This window comes from Podarcis filfolensis (genome assembly GCF_964270895.1).
Source record: "Podarcis filfolensis genome assembly, chromosome: 5".
Lineage (NCBI taxonomy): Eukaryota > Metazoa > Chordata > Lepidosauria > Squamata > Lacertidae > Podarcis > Podarcis filfolensis.
This window is the reverse complement of record NC_139608.1, coordinates 71,889,371-71,910,657: the sequence shown is the minus strand read 5'-3', so window position 1 is coordinate 71,910,657 and position 21,287 is coordinate 71,889,371. Positions and strand designations below refer to the sequence as shown.

General features: G+C 42.7%; 2 long non-coding RNA genes across 3 annotated transcripts in view; one reads left to right on the top strand and one right to left on the bottom strand.

Annotated features, from left to right (window-relative positions):
- Positions 1-21,287, top strand: part of LOC310762875 — a 602,857-nt gene that overhangs the window by 170,046 nt on the left and 411,524 nt on the right. The gene's annotated exons all lie outside the window — the stretch shown is intronic.
- LOC310763172 lies at positions 5,567-19,568 on the bottom strand. 2 transcript variants are annotated; one of them, XR_014548526.1, is made up of 3 exons: positions 19,504-19,568; positions 10,696-10,749; positions 5,567-5,781 (listed from the first exon to the last, which is right to left on the bottom strand). It is a non-coding gene; the product is annotated as an uncharacterized lncRNA (long non-coding RNA). The 2 variants fall into 2 exon arrangements; XR_014548527.1 differs by lacking the exon at positions 10,696-10,749 and having other exon boundaries at positions 19,504-19,567.

Sequence of the window (21,287 nt, the reverse complement as noted above, 5' to 3'; positions counted from 1 at the left end):
GAAGACCAGGGTAGAAATAGTCAATCAGCCATGAAGCTCACTGAATGAACTTGAACTAGTCTTAGATTATATTTAAAGTAAAGGTAAAGGTAAAGGGACCCCTGACCATTAGGTCCAGCTGCAGACAACTCTGGGGTTGCGGCGCTCATCTCACTTTACTGGCAGAGGGAGCTTCCAGGTCATGTGGCTAGCATGACTAAACCGCTTCTGGCGAACCAGAGCAGCTCATGGAAATATAGTGCTGTGAGGATTTCTGTTTGTGTAATGCAATTTTCTCCATCTCTCCTGCTCCCATGCCCCCTAAATATTTTCTAGGAATTCCCCAACCCTCCAATTTGGGGAGGGTGCTGGATGTGTGTAGGGGACACTGCAAGTTCAACTCTGCAAGTGCAAATCATTGTACTAACGAAACAAGTGCATTGGATACCATCCACTATCTCACAACCTAATCTTTATCACAGGGTGGTTGTGAAGATAAACTGGGGAGGGAGGGAGGGACAGCACCTTTGGCTCCCTAGAGGAAACGTGAAATATAAATGTAATTAAATAAAAACTAATCTTACTGTAATCTAGCAAAGCAGTTCCTATTAATCATGATACAAAGCATGAAATGTTAAAATTATTTTTGCCTGTAATTTCAAAGTAAATATGATTTCTAGAGGAATAGGATCCTTTTCCTATTTGCTGTTTATCATCCTTTCAAAATAACGTTGTTGCCTGCCATAGAAGAAAATAACAGCCTCTAAAACATCTTTGGAGTTAAATGGTGGGCAGTTAGATGCTAACTAGAAATGATCAAATCTGTAATGAACCTTTTCCCCACACACAATGGGGAAAATGTTTCCATTTTCAAATGATAAAACTAGGCAAAAGAAAATTTATGATCTAAACTTGCAGCAAATCATTTGTATTGATCTGTTTGTTTCAATTCTGCTGAGGCTAATGGAAATAATTTGTCACCTGACTTGTCCCAGTTGATTTGAAAAACTACCGTATCATTTATCAGGCCAGTTGAAGCCCTGGTACAAGTGTGCTGATACAAAGTAAAGCATCTAGGAACAGAGCGAGCAAATTATTATTTTTTTATCCTTTATCCTTTGGTTTCCCATGCTGAATGCAGTGACACTATGAATTTTGTTGTTTAGTTGTGTCCGACTCTTCATGACCCCATGGACCAGAGCACGCCAGGCACTCCTGTCTTCTACTGCCTCCTGCAGTTTGGTCAAACTCATGCTGGTAGCTTCGGGAACACTATCAAACCATCTTGTCCTCTGTCGTCCCCTTCTCCTTGTGCCCTCAATCTTTCCCAACATCAGGGTCATTTCCAGGGAGTCGTCTCTTCTCATGAGGTAGCCAAAGTATTGGAGCCTCAGCTTCACGATCTGTCCTTCCAGTGAGCACTCAGGGCTGATTTTCTTCAGAATGCATAGGTTTGATCTTCTTGCAGTCCATGGGACTCTCAAGAGTCTCCTCCAGCACCATAATTCAAAAGTATCACTTCTTCGGCGATCAGCCTTTATGGTCCAGCTCTCACTTCCATACAACACTACTGGGAAAACCATAGCTTTAACTATACACCGTGAATTAGTGGAATGCAGAAATTATGAATTTGATTTTGTAGTCTCAATAGGACAGCTGGTCTAAGTTTGTTTTCATGGGATGCCTGATTTTTAGTTGGCTATTTAACTAGTATAGCTCAAGTTCTCAAAGTTATCAGGAGATTCCTCAGTCACAGAAAGAACATTACAGTACACAGTTGACATGCAGGTATAGCAGAGTTGCCAATCAGCTAAGAGAAAAATAACCTGGCTGGGTTTTTGTTTTGCTTTCATGCTGCTTGCCATAAACCCTCAGTGTACTAAGCTGTATACCTCTGGTGAACAGGCAGCTTTGCACTGGTTCTTGCTCCAAATCATGTACAAATAATGGCAGCTGGTAGCTGGTACACATATATTCATCCAGGGGTGTCGGGTGGGACAAGGAATTCCAGTGAGTAGTTTGGCAGCTGGAATCACATTTCCTCACATTTACATTTCCTGTAAACCAGCCCGTATACAGGATTAAGACTTCAGCCTCATATGTAGTTCTTTTTTGGTGAAATTTAAGCTCCTCCAATTTTCTTTTTGCTATTTCCTCCTCAGTTCAGCTTTAGTCTTCGTTATTGAGTCATTTTTAACTGATTACACTTACATAAAATTAGCATTTGCAATTTGCATCTCCCCCTGTCCACCCCATTACACTGGCAGTACTGGCAAAATTAGGCCCATGTTGGGCTGTCACAGCTGTGGTCATATAAAATTCTCTCTACCACATTAGAGCATACTGCAGGGTTTTTGTTTTTGGTTGGGTGCAATTTTGTGGTTTACTTGTTAAAAGCGCCAAAGGATGGCTATATTTTTAATTGCAATATCAAAATGCATGAGAATGAGACTGCATTTTAAATTATAAAAATGGAAAGTGAAAAAACAAATTTACAAGCAACACAAGATTGGCGAATGTTGTTGTATCCTAGTACTTAATAGATTAATTGGTCATTTAATTGATTAAAAGCAACACAGTTAATTAACTAAACATTATAATTGGTCAGCAGCCCTTGTAATTACCCAATTCCCAAAAGACAAATGTCCTAGTAGTTGCTGTTAATATGCATGCAATTATTCTAAATTGTAGAGCTTTAGGCTTCAAATGTTACATCTTAATCAGAATGGAATCTAGAAAAGGTTTCCATGTAGCAGTGGCTCCTTCAACTTTCCACAGTCCTGGGCTGCTATGGAGAGGGGCTATATAACCTAAATGAGCTATTGTTTTAAGTGGAACTTGTCAATCCAAAACCTATTAAAAATAATCAATAATTTGTTTATTGAAAAGGATAAAAAACAGTTAGAGTAAAATGTCAGCCATTTGAGAGGTGCTCTAAACAATGGCCGAGAGAGTAGAAATCAATACACCCCCTAATCCTCTATTAAAAGCAAGCCTGTGATCAAAGTGAGCTCTGTTCTTCCTATGACACTCCTAATTTTCCAAACTTTCTTCTTTCAAGTAACACTTTCTACATCAACTTCTCTGCTGAGAAATCACTGTCTTCTAATGGAACCCTTGCACATTGCAGTGAATTTTCTGGGGCATGTTCTTTCAGTTAAATTGAGCATTGGCCAGAATTGGTCAGCCCCATTACTTCTCCTTGTGAACTGAGACCACACCATTAAATCATATTCAGCAATCCAGTGCAACCACCTGCTCCCATATAAATCTACCCACATGTTGGGCTATTCCCCAGAGGCCTTGTCTGAGTGCCCCCACCCACTGAAATATGACAGATGGTAAAGGGCTTGCCAATCCTAAGGTTGGCAGTTTGAATCCTCATGATGGGATGAGCTTCCGTTGCTTAGTCCCAGCTCCTGCCGACTTAGCAGTTCAAAAGCATACCAGCACAAGTAGATAAATAGGTACCGATGTGGCGGGAAGGTAAAAGGTGTTTCTGTGTGCTCTGGTACTCTTCACGGTGTCCTGTTGCGCCAGAAGTGGTTTAGTCATGCTGGCCACATGACTCAGAAAAGCTGTCTGCAGACAAACACCTGCACCCTTGGCCTGAAAGCGGAGAGAAACACCACACCCCATAGTTGAAATTGACTGGACTTAACCATCCAGGGGTCCTTTACCTATGGCAAATGGCAAGGTAGGGCAGTGCCTTGTTAGTGGAGAGCTCTCCTTCTCTTTGGAAATTTGCCTTGGTCCTTCCATATTCTCTTTTAGTAACAAACCATAGGTAGCTCTGAGAACTTTTGGCTGACTCTGAAAAGTTTCCTCTTGTTTCCGCTGTTGTGATTAATGTTTCTGTTAGCAAGTGGGACCGGCAGCAAAATGGTGCAGTGTATCCCCACTTCCCTAAGAAGCTTGCTGCTGTTTCAGCTTGGCTCAGAAGCATTGTTCAAGCCTCTTGGGGAATGGGGATGGTCATCCCTTTGCCTTCCTCTCCATCCTTCCTGTTATAAAGCAGGAAGAGAAGTTTAACTTCATGGCTTGTATCTCCCAGCTCTAATCCATGCACTCGATAAAGTTGTTAGGGGTCTCAGCAAGTCAATTCTTTCTCTCTTTCTTTCTGTGAGTCACCTGCTCTCAGTTATAGACTAAAGTGATAGACTCACGCAGTCTGTCAAACCTTTGGTTTCTTTATATCTCCCTGCTGCTGCCACAGAAGTGAGTGCTGCCCATAGAGAACAATAGAGAAATCCAGCATCACAGCATAGCTGTGCATTTTCACCCACTTCCAACACAAGGTGGGAGTTTCTCTCTTTGGTGTTCAATATGATCCTGGAAGTTACACTTCCTAGAGAATGTGGTGAGTTACTCTATTCTTATCTGCATATGCTCAGAGTCAACTGTGCTCAGTACTTTGTAAACCATGGAAGCTTGCAGGTTCCTGTTGGTCTGTTGCTGTTTAATTAAAATAAACCATTTTAATTCTTTAAAATATAAAATAAGATATCCTTCTCACATTTTCTTAAATTGTTGGCAGCCAGACCAAGCAAATTATGCTTTATAGCTCTGTTATCCTGTTGCATGCTGTTGTTGTGTTACATTGCTGTGACAAGGAAAAGGAATATATGTATCCATATTCCAAATTTCCACTCAGCCACCCAACTTTGCTATTAGAGGGAACAAAAAAGAATGGTTTTTATCATTTTTGGCGTGTGTTTTTCTAGGATTTCCTTATGCTTGTGTTAGACACTTGCTCAAAATATTTTAAAGAAAATACAGAATACATCTCTGGGTGATATAATGGATTATGGGCAATCTGTTTTTCAGGGAAGCTTGTCTGACATCACTGAGAAGCCCCTGGTAATCTTCCAAGGAACTTCAGAGTTCCCATGGAACAAAGTTTGAAAACCACTGCTGTCATGCTGCAGTGGATGCTAACCAGCATGCAGCCATTTTCATCCCCGCCTTCTCCAGATATACAGAGTGGAAGTCAATTTATGGCTAATTCCTCGGCAGGAATGCTTGCTCAAACCCAACAGAGCTTCTAGTGGGTATACCAGTTTATGAGGCAATCTGTCATATTTAAGCAGATCTCTGTTCCCTGACTAGCCTAAAGCAGAAGCAAGCTATCTGAGTACTGCATACTGCACTGTTGTGAAAATGTACTAAACAATCATTATGGAAACTGGAATGCTTTGAGCATATTTCTACTAATGGATCAGTAACTTGCATTCTGATTGGTTGAGAGACAATATGTTTTAAGTCACCCATACAGAGAGATCAGAGCAGCCAGCAGCGTTGTAGACTTAAAGCTACTTCGCTGCCAATCCTTGCTTATGAGGCAGTTTCAAAACTATAGATTTTCATCCTATAATTCATTGTGTTCTACTCCTTTGTATTCAGTGGGAGTTGTGGACTTGGAGTATAAATGTGGAAAAGTTCCATAACATCTGCTGCTAATTTCTGCCAGATGAAAGTGATAATGATGATGAATATTTCTGTTGATGCTACTGATACATCGGCGCATCTAAGCTCACTTCCACACTGTATGAATATCTAATTGAAAATACATGACTTGTAACACAACTTGTTGACTTGGACACAATTTTAATCGTCTTCATTCACTTTAGGATTTCTGCTTTCTAATTTTAAAGGAATAGCATATCTGGTGAAAGTTTCTTGGTGGAAGTTTTGCTATAAGGCGTTTGACTTTACCTTGGTAAATGCATTTTATGCTTTTGACCTGAAGAACTTGATATTTTTGTGTCCTCAGCTGAAACTGCCCAGCATTGCCTTGAAATTCTAAGAAATGAGAGGGGGGGGGAGAGAATGAGTTATGAAAGGTAAAGGTAAAGGGACCCCTGACCATTAGGTCTAGTCGTGGCTGACTCTGGGGTTGCGGTGCTCATCTCACTTTATTGGCTGAGGGAGCCGGTGTACAGCTTCCAGGTCATGTGGCCAGCATGACTAAGCCGCTTCTGGCGAACCAGAGCAGCGCACGGAAATGCTGTTTACCTTCCCGCCGGAGTGGTACCTATTTATCTACTTGCACTTTGACGTGCTTTCGAACTGCTAGGTTGGCAGGAGCAGGGACCGAGCAACTGGAGCTCACCCTGTCACAGGGATTCGAACCGCCAACCTTCTGATCGGCAAGTCCTAGGCTCTGTGGTTTAACCCACAGCGTCGCCCGCATCCCTGAGTTATGAAAGGATAGTGTAATTTGTTAATTTTAGGCTGTGCACAGTTTTCGCTCCAACCAACCCAGGGCCCCAAACAGACCCAGAGAACATATGTCTTGTTGATATCAAGCCTTGTCATTCAGAGGCATTTGGCACTCTCCAGGTGCCCGGCTTGATTCCTTGTTGGCCTCCCCCGTCAGCGACTCCCGGCAAGACAAGGCGAGGTCTTTATCGGCCGATCCTTCTTCAAACGTGAGAAGAACACAGCCACTCCTCCTCCCTCACTCCCTGCCATCCCCAGGGAGGGGAAAGAGACAGACAGAAATGTATTTACATGCCTTTATTTCTGTCTTTCCTCAGTGCAGAGAACAACATGTCTGCACCCTCTTTACAGCCACAGCAGAGAGAGAATAACTCCACCCATGTACTTCCAGTACAGGGTCATGTGACACTCTGAGCTAACATCCGGTGCTCAGAGCACATAATAGACTGTTCCTTGTTCCCACGGTACAGTCCCAAAACATCAACATCCTGTTTGGCTTTCCAGCCATCTGGAGCACTCAGCAGCATTGCTCCTTTTTCGTAACAACCTCCCCCAAAAGAATCAATGCATGTTGCGGCAAGCAAAGCGTGATCCAGAGAAGAAAACAAACAGTTGTTATACACATAACACTCCCCTGTTGTTTCAGTTCCACCCTTGGAACTCCCCGCCACTGGTTTCCCCAGTGTACCTCTCTGGTTGTCTGGCTTCCAAGGAATGAGTGCATCTGCATTACCTTGGCTAGCAACTCTCTGTTGTGTCTTTGTCTCTGACTTAGACACAGCTCCAACCTGTCCTCGGTTGTTTACAACAGCAACACATGCAACAGCTAAATTAGCATACTCTTCTGAGTACCTTTTGGGTGGTTCACCCTTTGTGACTCTCTCAGACCTGCGTATGAGGTGCTGATCCTCTCTGCTCACTGGTTCTGTCTCAGGACTCTTAGGAGAACCAGTTCCAACAGCAAACAGTGGTTCATCCTTCACCTGTGAAGGTCTATCCATTGTGTGAGATTTCCTCTCAATGACTGTGACAACAGAGCTGTCTGAGCTATCACTGTCACTCTCAGTACCACTGTACTCTGTGAAATCATCATCATCATCTGAATCGTCCTCTGTGGGAAATGTGTGTACTATCACTCTCTCCTTTTCAGGAGCACTCTCTAGAAATTTTGTGAGAATCACCTGACCAGATTCAGACAAAATTACTCTGTAGAGACCCTTTTCATAACCCACAAAAATGCCTCTGGCATTCTTTACTCCACCTGGAGCTTCTGTCCTCACATGAGACCCAAAAACCTTGAAATGGGCAACAGAAGGTTTTCTCTGGAACAGTTTCTCAAAAGGAGAACTTCCCAACTCTTTCGAAACCTTTCTCACCCATGCATGACAAAACGACATGAGTGACTCCGCCCAGTACTCATGCGGCAGATGTGAACTAAGCAATTGCACTTCCATCCCCTTTTGCAATTCTCTGTTCACCCGTACACAGACACCCCTGTTCCACGCTTCCGCTGAAACAGCAATCTTGTGTCTGATCCCCTTCTTCTGCAGGAACCTCTGGAAATCCTGTAAAAGAAAAATCTGCTTCTCATCTGTGAATAGACAATCAATGTTAGCATCATGCATACTCTTAACCTTGTCACAAAATTCCTGAAACCTTTCTAAGGCTTCCTGTGGCCTCTTTAACACATAAACCCAGACAAAGTTTGAGAAATGATCCACACACACAAGATAAAATCTTGCATTGCCTCTAGATGGTTCTAGAGGACCAATCACATCAGCACACACCCGCTGAAACGCTCTGTCGACCCTGGCCACCTTCTTGGCGCTCGTTTTGGTCACACCTGCAAGAGAAATCATGTTAGACTCAGAATTACATTCCATGTAATCACTTTGGTCAAAAGTCAACAAATACAGTCCATCTTTCTGTCTGGCAGAAAGATATAACTCTCCATCTTTGAAGATCTCGCAGCTCTTATCATCATAGGACAGTCTCAGTCCTTTCTTTGCAATCTGCGAAACACTCAGCAGATTGAACTTCAGTTCAGGAACCAAGTAAACATTGTTTATTGTCAAGTTCAGACTCTTAAGATAGACAGTGCCAACCCCGGTCGCTACCAGCTCCTGACCGTTGGCCTGTGTCACAGCGAAGCTTTGCTTCTTAAACGATGAAAAGAGTCCTCTGTGTGGGGACATATGAACCGTCGCTGCAGTGTCGATAATAAACGCGTTCCCAACATCTGGCGTGGTTCCTTTCGCCATCAAAGCCCTTGCAGGTTCCACCATAGGCTTTGTATGACCTTTGCCTGCTGCCTCAGGCTTTGCTGAGCGGCCCTTCGCTCCTTTCGGCTGGCGTGGCTTCTTGCAGTTCCGCTGAAGATGCCCAGTCTGTCCGCAATTGTAACATCGAACAGCGTTCAAAGCTACAGCATTTTCTCCAGTAGCTTCATCAATGGGGGAATTAGAACTCCGTTCTTCCCTCCCCCTGTCCTTGGCATCCATTTTGAATCCAAGCCTCAGCTCTCCACTCTCGAGCTAGTAAAAATCCAAAAGCTCCTTTGAGCTGTTTTTCTGCCTCTCTCCCAGGCAGGCAAACTCCAAGCTGTCTCAAAGTCAAAACAACTTTCGCTTTCCCGGCTCTGACTGAGCCAGCCCCAGGTGTCAGTAGTTTTCCACTGCCCTGACTGTCGTTGCTTAGCAACTGTGCATACTTTTCATCCTTATCTCGCCACAAGAATTTCTGGTATGCAAGCCTTTCTTTCAGAGCTGTTTTTATCCAAACGCAGCTCTCTCGTGAACCAGAGAATAAATCAATCTGCATTCACACTTTTAGCCCGATATTCAGCATACCCTTTTGGGGCTCCGTTGCTTGGAAAACACCCCCTCTTGGTGCCAGCCGTCTGTTCAGCTTCTGGCTGCAATTGCAGACGTTATCTTCTTTCCTTGGTGCAGAGGATGGCACACGATTCATCAACCTCTCACCTCTCATGCTGATTCCAATGGATCAGATAACCAGCAGCGTTTGCTACCATATGTTGATATCAAGCCTTGTCATTCAGAGGCATTTGGCACTCTCCAGGTGCCCGGCTTGATTCCTTGTTGGCCTCCCCCGTCAGCGACTCCCGGCAAGACAAGGCGAGGTCTTTATCGGCCGATCCTTCTTCAAACGTGAGAAGAACACAGCCACTCCTCCTCCCTCACTCCCTGCCATCCCCAGGGAGGGGAAAGAGACAGACAGAAATGTATTTACATGCCTTTATTTCTGTCTTTCCTCAGTGCAGAGAACAACATGTCTGCACCCTCTTTACAGCCACAGCAGAGAGAGAATAACTCCACCCATGTACTTCCAGTACAGGGTCATGTGACACTCTGAGCTAACATCCGGTGCTCAGAGCACATAATAGACTGTTCCTTGTTCCCACGGTACAGTCCCAAAACATCAACATCCTGTTTGGCTTTCCAGCCATCTGGAGCACTCAGCAGCATTGCTCCTTTTTCGTAACATGTCTTGGATCTGTTCCTGAATTTGAAAGTCGGGCCAATATTTAATTAGGGGTTGTTTTTTTTAAAATTCCACACAGTCAGGAGGAGGGCAAGGGAAGAAGACACTGTACCTCTTTTGCCTCTCCTATGACCATATACAGAGAGCAGAAGGATTCAGTCCTGCTGAAGGAACATTGGGAGGTCTCACTGGAGACACAGGATATCCAAGATGAACACTGATAAATTCAGACATACAAAAAGAACATACCAGAGGCTGCTGGCTCATGCTTCTGCCTCTGACTGTCAGGCTGTCTTTTTTTGGTGGGGTGGGGAGGCTGCTCTACCCAGGAATCCCAAAGAATGAAAAAGTTATTGTAAATTCCATTTCCCCTTTCTCCAGTGGTTTCAGGTTTATTCATTTATTTGGTTTGATTTATAAACCCTCCCTTCTGCATACAGATAGACAAATCCATTTAAACATAAAACAGCCATTTAAAATTATTCATAGCACATCAAACAATGCAGTGGGTGAGGTGCACAGTCGCAGCTGACCACTTCACTTAACTGCTTCCAAACGCCTGAATAAAAATATGCATTTTAAAATGGTACCAAAACTCATGTGAAGTTGGCACCATTTCTGAGAAGAAGGCATTCCAGAGAAGGAGTGCTACTACAGAGAAAGTTTCATGCCACTATCACACAATGCACTTCTCCTGGTGGCTATTTGTAAGCCCAGCACTGGCTGAGACATTCCAGTTCCTGCAGTCAGACTTTACCTATCATGCTAATCTCCGCTGTATGGATAATTACTCTGTGGATCCTAAGCGGGAACAGCTGAACCAGGTGTCTTGGCTAAAACGTGTATGTGTATATATTTATTTGGCAGGCTACCCATTTGAAATAATGGAGATAGAGAATCCACTCTGACTCATTGATGAGCCAGTCTGCTGTGTTAATCTCAGTCATCCCTCCTACGCGCACTGCTTGAAAATGTAGTAAAATTTATCACCACCTTGATTATGATCTTGCGGACTTCCTGTTGGAGAATGAAAGACGTCATGTTTCTCTGGTGAATAAATAATATAGGATTTGTCAAAATGGATGAGAATTGTTAACTCCTTGATACCATTCAGAGAAGGCCCAGAATGCTAACCTGCTTACTCTCATAGTCTGCTAACTAATCCTTTCTTGGCTGTGCATCTGGCTTCTGAAGTCAGGATGCTTTGCTAATGCGGTAGTTATCAAGCCTAAGGAGAACACTCTGTGGGCCTCTCTGGGAGCCACTATGACAACTGTTGTTGATAGTAGACACCAATATAGTGATGAGTAAATATCCTTGTCATGCCCTCCAGTGGTAAGGCATTTTGAACCTCCTTTTCTTCACAGGCTCCATTGAACACACTGGTACCAAACACAATATCCCCATAATTCAGAAGTGCTTGCTAGTTATAGCTGTAGCACTGTGGAGACATTAGCAGTTCAGCCGAGCTCAAGGCATGGACAAGTGACAGAACCTGGGGTCTTTGAGGAGAAAGCAAAATCCTTCTTCCTCTCATCATCACCTCATAGGGCATGCAAATATTCTTCTCTTCCTGGCTTGTCTGCTTTTTGAGCTTCTCCCTAGTTCTTTCCCCTAGCCAGTTCCTCTTCCTGGGATGTCCATCATCTCCTTCTTCAACCTTTCTCTCTCGAGACTATCTTGGGTCTCTGGGGAGGTGCATTGGTAGCTCTGCATGTGGTGACCATTGTTGGCTCCCAGTTCCAGTCTCCTGACCCCTCTTTTCCTCTGCTGTTCTCCTTCTGGTTTCAGGGACTCCCTCCACACCACTTCAGCCTCATATTTCCCACCTGCAGGTGACAACTCCCCACAGATGTGACCAGAGCTGATTTTTGATCCAGTGATGGGCGCCCAGTACCAGCCACATGTACTGACATCAGCCAATAAATCCTATCCCCATGTGCTCTTGCCCTTCATTCAGTGGCAGCCATGGGGAGAGTCCGTCACCTAGTGGGAAGGCTGACAGCACTCCACGGCCTACATCTGTAGTCATATTTGCTTTAACATCTCAAACTAGAAACGAGATAAGAACTCTCTGAAAACAGCCATGTGAAATCCAGAACAATCACTCCTGTCAGAAGACAATCATATCTAGTGGTTGGCCTGGTATAATATCCACAAATGGTCAAAGTCCTGGTCAGTGTCTCACTACTGGATGTTGTCATCAGCAGTGCAATTTTGTCATGAATCTAGCATTTCTCATATCTGTGCTGAGGAAAAAAAGCTCTCAAGCTGGTTGGGAAAAAATGAAGTAGTGGTCTCTGAGACGGGCAAAACAGGCCTCATCCCTGGACAAGACCTAAGAAGATATTGTTTGGGTAGGGAAAAACTTGCCTCTTGTGCCCAAGAGGGTGCCATAAACTTAACAAAAACTTGCATAAACACCCTCAGAACTGAAAAAAGATAACTGGAAATCTTCTGAAGTGGAAATATTTAAGGAGACTGCTTTTGAAGGATCAACAGATGCCACAGTGATCTTAATCCTGGCACCACTACTGTCACTCTAGGATGAAACACTCTTTAATCATTGATTCCTCTTGCAATGAGCCACTTCAGGCTTAAAAGGGTTGAATATTGCCATTCTTGAGGGTCCTATAATTTACCATTTAGTGTCTTTGAGACATCTTGCTTTAGCCTTCTGCAGCCGTGAGAGCAATGAAATGATTGGTTGGCATTAGGGACAGAAACCTAATGCTTGTAAATACAGTAAAACTGCCTTTGGGCAATTTGGCAACTGTAAGGCATAGCGTTGGAGGTGGTCTTCTGTTCCCACTGATCAGATATTGTCTGAGGTAATTTTTGCTCAAGGTGCTTATTTTGAAGCCAGGAATTGCACTGTATATTTGTGTGACTTCATGAACCACTCTTGTTTCTTTTATTCAAGAAGGGTGATGAGGAAAATGCTAACATGTTGGTAGTATACAGATGTACGGTTTGCTTTCTTTTAATGGAAATGTACCCTCACCTACATGGGGCAAGCCCCTACCTGAAAGAGTGCCTCTCTCTTGCAAAAGACATAAGCTGCTGAAGTAAAATTCAAACCATGTCACAAAAGCTCAGATACAAGCCACACCAGAAACCTTCTGTCTGTTGGTCAGGGCTGCCCAGGTTGCTCATAGGAAACCACTGTTGGTGCACGCCCTATCTCTCAGCCAAGAGGAGGTACTTCTCAAAAGTAAAGACTGCAAAACCAGTGAAGTAGTTCAAATTGTTACTTTTTCTTGATTAAAAAAGAACACTGAATCTATGTGCCCACTGATGCGCAAACAGACACAGCTGTGCTGCTTTGCTTGTCTGACTTATTAGTTTAATAATCATGGAAGTGACTCCTAAAAACTGAATAGGTTTCTTGTTTCGTTTTTTAAAAAATAATAATTATTGCAACCATTGGTGCAAGAAAATGTTTCTCCTGCTACAATCTCCTGTTCTTCTGTCACAATTAATCGATTTTCGACTATAGATGCATACTTTATTAATGCTGTTAATGTGGAAGCACTTGTTAGTGCTATTAAAAAATATTTATAGGTACAGACAGTACCCAAGAACTTACTGCACTTGCTAATTTAAACCAGTAGGCAGCTTAATTTGACAGGTATTAATCTGGGATGCAAAAGGGTCACTCAGCGAAAAATGTTGGGTTCGGAAGCCAATGAAACTGCTCAGAATCACCTTCCCCATTTAAAGCTATGCTTAAAATAGTTACAGACTCTTGGACGTGCAAATAAGCATTTTGTGTTGATGCAAAATCTACTACTTTGCTGGTAAGGCTGCAATCCTAAACAAATTTACTTGGTAGTAAGGCCCAATGAGCACAATGAGATCGATATACAGTACTAAGTAATCACATATTAGATCAGGCTTGTCGAACTGCTATAGTCATACATATCTCAGCCATGCAGTTAACTATATCTGGCTGAAAGTTTCTCTGTGTCCAGAACACAATCCAGCTCCAATAAAATCAGTTTCCATTGTACCTGTGTGTTGTTATCATCCATATAGTTAGGCTGCTTAAGCCCACAACTTTAATGGGATAAAATAACCCACCTAAGCAGGTACAGGGATTACAGAAACTGCTTTTGCCACTTTAGAATGATGCTTGCATTACAAATTTAGAAAATAATAATAATAATAATTTATTATTTATACCCCACCCATCTGGCTGGGTTCCCCCAGCCACTCTGGGCGGTTTCCAACAAAGTATTAAAATACTTTATTTAAAAAAAAGACCTATGACTCTCATTCAGAAAAAAATGTTGTGCTTAGGTCCCATCTGATGCCCTTTTAAATGTGTTGTGGGAGGAAGGGATTACAGTCGTACCTTGGTTGTTGAACTTAATCCGTTCCGGGAGTCCGTTTGACTCCCGAAATGGTTCAAAAACCAAGGCGCGGCTTCCAGTTGACTGCAGGAGCCTCCTGCACTCAATCAGAAGCCACGTAGGACTTTCGGCTTCCAAAAAACATTTTCATACCAGTACACTCATTTCTGGCTGTGCAACATTCAGGAGCCAAAACGTCCGAGTACCAAGGCATTCGACAACCAAGGTACGATTGTATTGGTTTGTTGTGCTTAGGTTTACAATGTATTTGTGGTTTTTATATTGTAATTTTATGTTGTGAACCACCCTGAGATCTGTGGATGAAGGGTGGTATACAACCAACAACAACAACACTAATAAGGGTTGAGTGAGTTAATAACAAGTTAGTTGTTGTTGTTGTTGTTGTTGTTGTTGTTGTTGTTGTTGTTTTATTTATACCCCGCCCATCTGGCTGGGTTTCCCCAGCCACTCTGGGCGGCTCCCAACCAGATATGAAAAACACAATACAGCATTAAACATTAAAAACTTCCCTAAACAGGGCTGCCTTCAGATGCCTTTTAAAAGTAAGATAGTTGCTTATTTCCTTGACATCTGATGGGAGGGTGCTCCACAGGGCGGGTGCCACTACCAAGAAGGACCTCTGCCTGATTCCCTGTAACCTCGCAATGAGGGAACCGCCAGAAGGCCCTCGACGCTGGACCTCAGTGTCCAGATGAGAGTGGAGACACATCTTCAGGTATACAGGACTGAGGTCATTTAGGGCTTTAAAGGTCAACACCAACACTTTGAATTGTGCTCAGAAATGTACTGGGAACCAATGTAGTTACCTTGTCTCATTGATTTTATTTGGACTTAAGTGTCAGTAAGACTGTGCACACTTCTGTTCTGAACTCCATTGAATGACATACTTCAAAGTTAACATCCATAAGTTTAGCCTGTACCTTTCTGGGTTCAGAGCTCCCTGTTTATAACTCCCACAAATATATTTTTTTGGTAACGCTATCCTAAATTTTCATCCATCTCTCAAGAGAGGACTTTCTGAAATGAGTTTCTAGTCTCAGATGAGACCTTGCAGTTTTTCCTTTGACCTTAAATAATTGAACACTTTAGATGTTTTTGATGGAGCTTTAAACATTCAATACATTTTAACTAGTCTTGAAATGTGTCATATTTTACTTTCATACTCTTCCATCTGTGGTCAGAGGTCATGTCTGAAGATAAAACTGTATCGTCATTTCAATGCATTTTAATATAGCTTTTAAGATTCAGGTGTGGGGTTTTTTTTAAAAAAGGGTATCAGTTGCTATTGGAGTGCATTAAAACATGGGAAATATTTCTAAACTTGCTATACCAGCAAAAAAAGAAAATAAGGGGGGGGAGCAACAGCACATATGTACATAATGCTATACCAGTGTAACATTACAAAACATTTTATAAAGCATAGGGTGGCAAACAACATAATGGCAGCAATGTTTGTTTGTTATTTCTCACCCACCCTTCATCAAACCATCCCAGGGCCAGATTACAGTCCAATTAAACAAACAATTTTAATTAAACTGAGAACAGGTGTAACCATGGCATAGCATTAAAAAAATCTCAGTTATAAAACCTGCATGGAGCCCTCAATGATTTTTCATTGCATCAGCTAGCTAACGTCACACAGAAATTAATATTCCACAAACTGCCTGGGCAAACAGGTATTCTATCTGGTGCTGAAACAGGAACATTTAGCAGCAGCAGCAGTTGTATATGCAAGAGGAGGGCATCCCATAGTCAGACAACTACCACAGAGAGGGCCTGAGCCTGTGTCACCACACATTGCTCTTCCCCTGGCGATGGAATAACAAGGAGAGCCTCCTATCACTTTAAAAAAAGAGTGCATATAGATAGAACATACAAAACAATGATGTTATACAACAGTATGCAATATAAACATGTAAGAGTTCTATTGTTCTGGATCAGTTGTTCATCATTCCCACACTTTCTAAGCATCTACAGATCATGATGTCTCAAAAGAAAATAGCACTTCCTTAGAAACTGAGGTGAATAACTTGAAGTAAATGATGTTTTCAGGGACAAGTCTCCAGGTCCTCTCTGTTCAAAGCTTCGAGCGAAATTTCTTCACTTTCCTGAGCCGTGTTTCTGATCATGGAGATCAATGCAATGCAACAAAGCATTGTGTTTCATGACACTTTTGGAAATAAAGACAAGTTTGAGTTGGGGGTGGGGGATTGGTCACCACATTTTAGATGTGACATCCCTTCATCCATTTTGAGTTAAAGTTCTTGCCCTATTGCATGAAAATACTCTATATTTGCCTCCGTACCAGTCATGGTGCTCCTGGAGTTCTTCCAACTGCCCCCCCAGCTATACAAAAAACACAGTAAGGACCAAGGACCTGATGTGTAGCACTGGTGTCCCTAATTTAGAACAGGCAATGTGGCTGGTGCTTACTGGGATGGAGCTGTGTGGGTTCACTAGCAGGGTTGCTGGTGCTGCACTAGTGTGTCCATGTAGCTCTGACCCCACCCAGTACCATAGCAATGGTGCAGTCAAGCATATATTCATTGAACTGCAAGTTTTTGGATATGCTGACGCAATCACGTAACTACTTTGGGATGCAACAACAAATGTGGGATGGATGTTTGTGCTAAATCAAAACTATTTCTTGAAGTTGCATGCTGAGGAGGAAAAAAAGAGGAAGGACTTGAGAAAGAGGGCTCAAGGTGTGTGGGGTGGGGTTAGTCTCTGTAGTCTTATACTTTAAGCTGTAACAATACCCAATCCACAATACATCTCTCCTCCCCCCCAAAGCCCTCCGAAACAGGGTTGGGAGGGAAATTAGCTAGCTGTACTGAGTGAATCTTACCTTCACCTCTTTAGCTGACCTGGATACACAGTATGTTATGGCCTTGCAAGCATCAACTTTATCCAGCTCAGTGAATTTTATGTTCAAGTCTTTCCCCAGGCATTTAAAAAAACTAACTTGTTACAAAGCTCAGATTAAATCACTGCAGGCAAAAACATAGAAAGCTTGCGGCAACTGAGACAACACAAAATGGCTTCCAGAGAAATGAGGGTAGTGTAATATTAATGGTATTTGTCTTGGGTAGGAGAAGGTGAGATATATGTATACGTGAATGTGTGTAAGAGAAGGGTATTTATTTCTTTTTTTATGCATACCAAATGCCAGGTTAAGTAATTGGGGCCCTCTTTGCATATTATTGTTTGGGTTACAAACCACCCTGACAAATAAATGTGTACATAATATTGAAGTCATTTGACTACTTTCTGTAGCACTGGAATCTAGTATAGCCTGAGAACTGGATTGGGGATTAAAGAAGCAGAGAGTTGAAGTCAGGAAGAAAGAAGCTGACTGCCCTAGGTCAAATAAAGCTCCAGGAAACACAAGGAGTGTCAAAACCTTGCAGAATCTAAGATACAGCAGCCACCTCTTTTGAAACCAGCCCAGGAGAGGAAATAGGCAGGAAGAACCAGCTGCACAAATATAAGAGGGGAGACGACACCTGGCTTACCAGTAGTACATGTGAAAAGGATCTAGGGGTCTTAGTGACTCAAGCTTAACATGAGTCAACTGTGTGATGCAGCAGCAAAAACAAACAAAACTGATGCTATTCTTGATGGCATCAACAAAAGTATAGTGTCCCCATCAAGGGAAGTGATAGTACTGCTCTGTTCTGTTCTGCCTTGTCAGACCACACCTGGAGTGCTGTGTCCAGTTCTGGGTGCCCAATTTAAGAAGGATATTAACAAGCTGGAATATGTGCAGAGGAGGGTGACCAAGATGATCAAGGGTCTGGAACCAAGCCTTATGAGGAACAGTTGAGAGAGTCGGGTATGTTTAGCCTGGTAAAGAGAAGACTAAGAGGATATAAGATAGCCATTTTCAAATATCCAAAGGGCTGTCACATAGAGGATGAAGCAAGCTTGTCTTCTCCTGCTCTGGAAGCTAGAACCTGAACCAATGGCTTCAAGTTACGAGAAAGGAGATTCTGACTAAACATCAGGAAGAACTTTCTGACAGGAAGAGCTGTTTGGCAATGGACCAGACTGCCACAAGAGGTGGTGGGTGGACTCTCCTTTCTTGGAGGTTTTTAAGCAGAGGTTGAATGGCCATCTGTCATGGATGCTTTAGCTGAGATACCTGCATTGCATGGGGTTGGACTAGATGACCCTCGGGGTCCCTTCCAACTTCGATTCTATTATTCTATGATAATCACACTGCAAGTTTCACCACAGTATGACTATAAACTTAGTACATGTTAAAAATGCTATAATATTAATAAATGTTGATGACATATTGCAGAGTCTCAGGAACTGTCAGTTTACACCAGGGAAAAGGACAATATGAGCTGATCTCATTTCAGTACTAGGGAATGTGTGCTATTGAATTTCATTATAGTTGCTTTATTTGTTATTTTGAAATTGCTAGTATCTCCAGGGCAAGTGAACAGATTTAGAAAATGAGTTTTGAATAAACAAAATTGCACACTGTTCACCTAATTATTACCTGTGTTGCACTAATGGTCGAAAGTTCAAAACTTAAAATTTGTAACATAGTAGCCAACATTATTTGTGGTTGTGATTCTGCTCCTCAGTCTTCATACTTTCAGGGAGTGAATTGTATAGAAATAAATGAGACTTACTTCTGAGCAAAATTGCAATCCCAAACACATTTCCCTAGAAGTAATTTCCATTGAAATCAACAAGGACTTGTGTTTTAAGACCCTCTCTGGTAAAGAGCACTGGAGAAATAAAAACATCAGTTCAAACAGAATGGGCCAGAATGCCCCCCTCATAAATATAAATGATGCCAAAAAATGGGATGTATTAAAGATAAGTAAGAACAATATTTCAGAACTTAAACCATTACAATGTTATATTTTGCTAACCCCTTCAGATCGCTTCTAGTCTATAAATGGTATTCTAGAAAAACAACCCAGAATGTTAGTTTTCAAGCTAGCTAAACCAACAAATTCAGCAGACACACATACTCAGATGAGATTTATGTAGTAAGCCAAAATGTGTCAGGAAAAATAGACCAACTACTGGCAGGGGCGGACTTTGCTCTTTCAAATTTCAGTGGTGCCCTGGGAGAGGCCAAAATTCAGTGCCCCCTGCCTCTTGCCTTCCGTTACGCGTGTGCTGTACAACATAGTTGTGACACCCTGTGGTGCCCATCTCAGCTTGGCGCCCAGTGCAAGGGAACTGTTTGCACTGCCCTAAATCTGCCTCTGCCTCTGGGCTATCCAAACCAACCAAATTCAAATCTGTGTTTTATGGATATGAACTACTGTTGAAACATAGTTTCTGCAGACATTTTTGTGGTCCATTCCATGAATCCCATCTAGTAACGTGAAGCTGGTGTTCTGGATCACTTTTTCCAGAATAATGTTGCTTGGCTAGAATGGATATCCGAGCTTACCTGGCCTTAGGAGAGCTCACAAAGCCTGTGCCTCTGCCTTGCCTCTCTCTGCCTGGATCTCGGGGAGGGGGGGGGGGACACCAGATAGACAGTCATTCAGTGAGCTCACAATGACTTGCTCACTGGCATCTTGAGCAGTTCACAGTGAAGTCTCTCTAACCTTGTTTTACTCTGTAAAGCTCTAAACCACTTGGACCGAAAGCACCTGATTCCTCATGATCACTGAGACCCTCCAGTGGGGCACTTCTGGTGGTTCCCAATTCCCCTGAGGTTCAGTTGGCCATAACTAGGGACCAAGCGTTTAGCAGGCCCTGCTCTGCGAAACTCACTGCTGATAGAACTTCAAGCAGGAGCCAACCCTCCTTTTCCTGAGATGTCACTCTTCCAAACACTTTTTTGTCTAGACGGGTCTTTACAACATGCTTTCTAAACATGGAGCTTTGGTTGATTTCATAGTTATATGTTATGTGCCATCTTTCTGTATTTTTTATGAAACTGCAGGTGGTGACTTCTTAAGTAAGTAAGTAAGTAAGTAAGTAAGTAAGTAAGTAAATAACTCCTGGGAATCACCCCCTGCCCCTGGCTTTCTAAGTGGCCTGGACATGGTAGATCAGTTTCAATTGAATATAATGGTCAGACCTGGCATCTGGATCTCTGCAGAAGTCCCAGAGGGTGGTTGGTCTGTCACATGTAGTAAGGACTCCAGGAGTCCGGGCAGTATTTTGGAACCATCCTACTTGGAAGTTGGTGTTGTGTGCTGTTTGTCTGGAATACCAGTTATTTCCCAGGATGCTTATGCAAGCATGGTTTCTGTGGAGGTTTGGTGGCTTACTGCATGAATCTCAAATTCTCATATATGTACTGTTAATTTTGAGGATCGGTGTAGATTAGAAGTTGGTGTTCTGAGCCATTCCGGTTTGGTTCCGGCCTTTACACCGTTCAATTTTCAATCCATATGCTCCCTACAAAGGCAGTTTAATATGAGAGACATTTGTGTGAAAGGAGAAGGAAGGCCAAAACACCTGACCTGTTTATTTCTACATGTTTCTATTTTACTAGGGATTCAGTGAATATGAAATTTATAGGCAACTTGGAAGTCTGTAGTCAAACGCCTGGCTGGAGAAACTTATTTATTTAAGATATTTATGTACCACTTTTCAAACAGACCTCACAAAGCAGTTCACAAAAGGGCATTACAGCAATAAGGATCAGTTTAAAAAGAGAGAGAAAAAGAAAATGTTACAATAGAAGGTGAAAACAATTGTTTAGAACAAGCTATAATGGCTTCCTTAGCATCCTGCCCAGGTCAGGGTGCCCCAGTGGTAATGGCTGGAAGAAGGAAGAGGAACCACCACGGACATCTGGATTGTGGCAGCTCACCTGAATGATTTATTTCTTCTCCCTTCCCCTCAAGGCAAAATAGTCTTTATTGATTTTAAATCAATACAGAAAAAAATATAACTGTTCAGGTTGAAGCTGCAAGCCCTATTGACTACAGTGGCTGATAATAAGGCATCTGCTTTACAGTATTGTTATCTTATGTATTTTTACTTGGAAATAAATCTCACTTGAGGGGGGAGTCCCTTAATGCTCCCCATTAGTGGAAACCCTGCACAAGGAATTCCACTTGCCTAACAGGGTTACCCCCTCTCCTCCCTCCATGCCCCCCCAAATTGGCTTGGTGGGTGGTTGGAAGAACCTCTGGAACAACATGCAGGGAGATGAGGGGAGATCATTCGATCTGGCAAGCTGCAGTGCTTGTGCAGATGGAACATTTGTAACAG